The 6000-nt window shown below is 42.5% G+C and overlaps 1 protein-coding gene across 3 annotated transcripts in view; it reads left to right on the top strand.

Moving 5' to 3' along the window:
* Positions 1-435: 435 nt before the first annotated feature.
* Positions 436-6000, top strand: part of NSD2 (nuclear receptor binding SET domain protein 2) — a 148742-nt gene continuing 143177 nt past the window's right edge. For 2 of the 3 annotated variants that reach the window (XM_034770824.1, XM_034770826.1), the window contains exon 1: positions 437-591. The gene's annotated coding sequence lies outside the window, so the exon portion shown is untranslated. Of the gene's footprint in view, positions 592-6000 lie in introns of all 3 variants that reach the window. The other variant, XM_034770825.1, reaches the window with a different exon arrangement.

The following is a 6000-nucleotide window of genomic DNA, read 5'->3' as shown; positions in this document are numbered from 1 at the left end:
GGGCGCAGGACGGGTTCAGAAGGGGGGGGGGCGTATGGGGTGCTGAGGGGAATTGTTCCGCCTTTGGCTGGCAGGCGGTGAACGCGTGTGGGGGTCTCACAGGGGCAGCTCCTCGGGTCTATTGCGCCGTGACTCATGAGGTGGGCAAGACACGCCACCGCCCCGTCTGGGGAGTCCCCACACCCCGCCCTGCGGCAGCTTCCCTCCCGCCATCCTCCAGGCCCCCGCCGTTTGCCATCAAGGTCCCGTTACCGCCTGTCGCAGGGGCTAGCGAGGCAGGGCCCGGCCCGAGGCAGAGCCTGACCCCGCTCCCGGCCGCGGGGCTGCGTAGACGGGCGGTTCCGTGCGGGGGGATTTGAAACAGCCGCTCCAAGGGCCGCGCGGCGGCGGCGTCCAATCAGCGGCGGGGATTTTTCGCGCTGGTTCTGGCCGGAGGAGGGGGCGGGGCCGCCGCGCAGGATTCCCGGAGCCGCCGCCGCCGCTGCTGCCGTTACTGCCGCTGCGTCTTGTCGGCTGCCGCCGTTCGCGGGCATCGAGCCACCGCCTCTCTCCTCGCCCGGCTCCTGTGCGAGAGGATGTGCCAGAGCCCAGGTCAGCGGGCCGGGCCCGGCCGGTGTCCCTGGGGCGGGGGGAGGCCCCGGGCACGCTACCGCAGGCCCCGGCTGGAGGCGGGAGCGGCGGTGAGGTTACCTCGCTTGCTCGCAGGGATGCTGTGTCCTGGCCCCGCGCGCTGCCGTTGGGAGGGCGAGCGGCTGGCAGCGGGGGTGGTCCGCGGTGCTGAGGCGAGGGAGGGGGGTGGCCTCCAGCTTCTCCATCACCCAACGGCGTTATCCCCCCGGTCTCCCGATCCTCCTGCCCTCGCGGGAGTCTAGCTCTCCCCCGCTAGCCGGCTCTCCCAGCCTCCTCCTGGGCTGAGGGGGAGGCTTCCCCTACCTCCCCGGCCCCCCTCGCTCATCTCCCGCCCCCGGGTGGCTCTCGGACCCCCGCTGCATGCACCTCCGGCTTCCCCCAGTGTCTGCCCAGCCTCCCGCCGGAGGCTGCAGCAAGATTACTGGTGTTGGCTGGGCCTCTGATTCCGGGGTGTTGGAGGAGCGGAAAGGAGCAATGCCGAAGCTGGAGTCCCGGCTGTTGCTGCTTCATCCTCTTTCTAGTCCCACCCTCCCAATTCCTTCATCGCTGCTGCAGGAGGCGAGAGAAAATGTGAAGGGGTGGGATAAGGCGCCTGTCGGTGTCACCTCCCTTGCCAGGGTGAAAATCAATCAGTGCAATCTATACACACACACACAAATGGGAGAAAGATCTATTCGAGGCTTTAAAATAACTCGCTAAATGGTGGTGGTGGGTATACATGTACCCCTCATTGCACTGACTGTGTGTGGTGTAATCATCTGAGGGCTGCTACTGCTGCCTTCCCTGTGGGTAGAACTGGGATTCCATGGCAGTAGGAGTGAGAGAGTAACTCTGGAAATGTATGGAGGGGGAAGCCATGTTTGATTTATTCCTCCACCAAAGACTGGTGTGATGATCCTTATACTTACCCCTGCTGCAGTTCATTCCGGACCTGTATGGGAGGCGAAGGCGATCCCTATTAGAGAAGAGGAAATAAAATGTTTCTGCCAAGACTTACATGCTCATTGGCTCAGTCTTTATTAAGTATAAGAGGATAGGTCTCTCGTAATTTGAATTGATGTTGGTGTGTTAAAAGGGGCAGGGGAACTTGCATTTCCAAGGCCATAGTTATAGCTCATCCGTTGTGGGTTATAGCTCTGGGAGTGGGGGAGGGAATTCACCACACTTCTTGAGCGTATTTATACTTGGTTCTTTCAAAATAAGTCTGCTAAAAGGAGGGGCAAATACTATCAAAAGTATAGGAGCAGTAAATAGATATTGTATTAAAACAGATTTCAGGAAAAAAGGGCCCCTTGCTAACAGACCAGTTAGACAAACATGAGGCAGGTATAAGTCACTGCCTGTTTCTTGAATATTTTCCTATTGCTTTTTGCATTACAATTGGTTTATAATTATTCTTGTATTTAATATTGAATGCTGTCTATGCTGAATAAACAGGGTCTCTTATGAAAGGGAGATTCAAACCTAAGACAGCAGCTCCATAGTGTAAGTTACCTATGAAGTGTTTGTGTGGATTTTGCAAGATCAACTTGCTGGTAATTCATGTCTCATTGTTGTGCTTAGTAAAGGTCTTTTAAATGTGGGAAATACTATTAAATCTGATCAAAGAAATTTCTTCTACAGTATCTAAATACTACTGTAGTGGAATCTTTATAAACTAATTGTTGAAATTATTATTTATTGTGGTAGTGCCTCGGAAACAGAACAAATGTACCCGAATAAACTCTCCAGTACCGCTTAATGAAATTATTTGACCTGTTGGATGTGCTTGATGAATAAAACTGCTATGGAGCAGTGCTAGTCAGTGCTCAAATACGCATTAAAAACTAAAATGTGACTTGTGTTGTATTTATGTTCCAGTTTAAAATTCCATAAGCCATAAGGAGTGTTGATGAAATTTTTTAGGTGATATTAATTTATAATTAAATAGTCTTCACCACTCGGGTAGAAATAAGTTATTTCTTGTTAAGAATATGGGAATAAACATTCACTGCCACCGTTACATTCTCTTAGAAATATGCAAATATTGACAGGCTAATAAAACATAAATTTACCTTAATTAATTAAAGGGAAATGTCAAAAAGGAATAAGTACCTTTACATTATTTCAGGTAATTGGGGTGTAGGGGAAGTACTAATGCTGCCAGTTCAAAGTAGTTTTTAGAGTTGAAATTAATCAAATTAAAAATCTAACTATATTTAAACTACTCTCAAATAACTAAGAATCAAACAGGAATGATGTTACAGAAAATGAAAAATGATAGTATTTAATATCTTTACATGAATGTAAACTCTTTCTTTTGGTATCATTTCAACTATCAGAATATTACCTTAAAATTGTGTTAGGCCTATGAGACACTAGCTTCTAAGACATGGGGTTTAATTATTTTAGGCTGGGAATTTAAAAGGGGCTATGATGTATCTTGTTTAAAAAGGCTTACTGAGTTCTAAAATTATGCATTCAACAAAACAGTGCAGGCCTGGAAAGAGAGAGCTGTTACTATGTCCCATTGTTTGTGGCTCATTCACTTCTCGCATTTGCTTTGAATGTATTGTGTTTCTTTCATGCCACTATTATTAATATGTATCTAAATCTAGGCCTCAGTCCTGCAATCTGATGTGTGTGGACCCTTGTGCTCAATAGGAGCCCATTTACTTCATTGGTACTCCATAGAGGCAAAAGGCTCCACCTGCCTCAGTTAGATTGCTGGAGAAGATGTGTATGCCGTAAATATTATAGCAGTCCTGCCATCTCCAGTCATTTCTTCTTTCTGATGCTTGCATAATTGCACAACAGAATTTTAAATTTAAAGTATAAATATTAAAGACTTGCAAACTTATGCAAATTGCAGGCATTTCTGCCACAGAACTCTGTAAAGCATCTGACTACTTATAGGAAAAAAACTCAAATCCCCAGAAGAGCTGAGCACTGCACTGTAGAACTCTTCTTAGCTGGTGCCAATGTAAGCAATATGCATATCCTGATATTCAAGAATATCAATGGAATAAATTTGGTATTCAGTAGAAAATTTGACTGTTTGCATATTTGTCTAAGTTTTTGTGCCATGCTCATCACTGTACTATCCTGTGCCTATTTAAATCTTTTTAACTTCATTATATTTTTGTAAGGAATAACAAGCACAAAATACAAATGAGTTGTCTGTGTGGCTTGGTGTATGTTCACCTGTGTAAGAGATCTGAATGTATAGCTTTGGTGTCTTTTACCTTTTGACCAATGAAGAATGGAAATATTGAGGCAGAATCAAGTGGATAAGCACATCTACTTTTCTAACAAACATCTTATTTTCTAGTCAGTGGAGTGGCTTTGAAGAAAGCTTGATATCTCTGCTGTATAGTTGGCGAAGAGAAGTTGAAATATGGCACCCAAGGATGAATGGCCAAATAGGGTGGAGAACCAAATTAAAAAATGTACATATCTAGCAAATTGTGAATGGGTGGGTTTCATTTTATAGTTAAAGTAGAAAATGAATAGTTGGGAGGCCTTTGTGATTGACAACAGAAAGAAAACAGAAGAAAAGTGTATTGAAATGTAAGAAACATCCCTTCAATCCATAGAGATATTGTCAACTTCAAAATCATACTTCTCTCTCTTTTTTTAACCTACAGTTATTACAAGTGGCACCTAAGATAAAGTATAATTATACAAAATCAATTATTTTCTTTCAGATTACTATGTGCATTTGACAAAAATCGAGAAAATAATGGATAAAAATGGGAAAATGTGATAGTAAAAATTTGAAACTACTTCTAACTTTTTGTTTGGTTGACTACATTTCAAGTTGATAGTGACCCTTTTAAAATGAGCATATTGACTTTAGGGAAACTTAACTTTTTTTTTTTTTTTTTTAAGGGGGTGCTGTAATATATATGAAATTTTAAGATAGGATAGGGGGCATGCAATTGCAAACTGAATGCTGGGTTTTGTATCATGTGTACCTATTCTATACCCTGCATAACTGAAAGGACAGCCAGGCAAAGTACTGAGATATCCAAGAATTCTGGAGTACAGATGTCTTGCACATCTCAATACCCTGTGCCTGTTGATGATAAATGAATGTGTACTATCAATGTGCATCAGTGTGCTCACCATCAAATATCTTACCTGATAACATTTTAAATTTCAATGTTAGGCTTAAGAAATGAGTGTTTCTGTAGTGTATATAAAAAGCTACCTCTTACTATGAAGGGAAAAATATAATAGTATCCAATAAAAGAATAAATATTTTAAATATGCTTTCTCTTTGCCATAAACAAATGCTTGTTAACTGTATTGCACCAAAAGTAAGTCTTCTGTAGTTGTATTTTTTAGTGATTAAAAATAACAAAGTTGTATGGGAGTTGTTTAGACAGACCAGTGCTGTAATGGGTCATAACATTGGACGTAGATATTTTAAAGCATCTGTCTGAACATTTCGTAGCAGTGTATTCTGTGCATACTTTAACTGGCTAACGATCTGGAAATGTAAAATGTTAGCTTATACGTATTTCAAAGCTGTATAATGTCGGGCAGAATTCCTTAGCCTTGGGGCACAGTTGACATATAAGCACTGGTATTTGACAGAATTTGAAACTAAGCAATAAACTATATAGGTGGTTTAAAGAATGTAAAGTTATAAGGATTCCCCAACAGGTGGTTGTCTTGTTTCTATTGTTTTTTTGCCCCCTACACTGCAACGACCCTTCTTTAACTTAACATAAGATGATGTTTAGTACTAAAAATCAATTCAACTTCCACTTCTAGAGCACAGATGTAGCTATTTGGTGTAATTCCTTCCATTGCGAACATTGGAGGGGAGGGAGGAAAGCGAAAAAGTATATGCATAAGGGAGGTGCAAAGTATCAGATGGTGGTCATATTAAAGATACCTAGAGAGAAAGTAAAAAGGCTAATTGCCCCCATAACTGATGCTTTTATTTTTATTTTATTTTTATTTTTAAACTGCATGCTCTCTCATGGTGCCTACTTAAGAAATGGGGACTAACTGAAAAATACGGAAGTCTTTTCTTAAGTCTAACTATTTAAACTTCTTCATAAAGAACTCTTAATCAGGTTAAAAGGGCCTTACATAATGGCCTTAGAATCTATAACCTACTTCGTGTGTCTGTAGAAGCTCTTACCTTCTGTTTTTTCTGCTGAGTTAGGTCTTTAAAGTAGCCTAAACTTTGATGCTTCTGTCATCTCAACAGAGAAATTGGCCTTTCTCTGTGAAACTTGCTTCAGTCTGTACCCCCGTCAAGCTTTCTTGTGGCAAGCTTATGTTAAGTGTTTACATCTCCAGTCAACACTAAAAAACATACACAACAAATTACAAACTTACACTTGAAAACAATAAATGATTGTTAGTTTTATT

The sequence above is a fragment of the Trachemys scripta genome, chromosome 5 (genome assembly GCF_013100865.1).
Source record: "Trachemys scripta elegans isolate TJP31775 chromosome 5, CAS_Tse_1.0, whole genome shotgun sequence".
In the NCBI taxonomy this organism is placed as follows: Eukaryota; Metazoa; Chordata; order Testudines; family Emydidae; genus Trachemys; species Trachemys scripta.
This window is presented reverse-complemented; position numbering and strand designations above follow the sequence as displayed.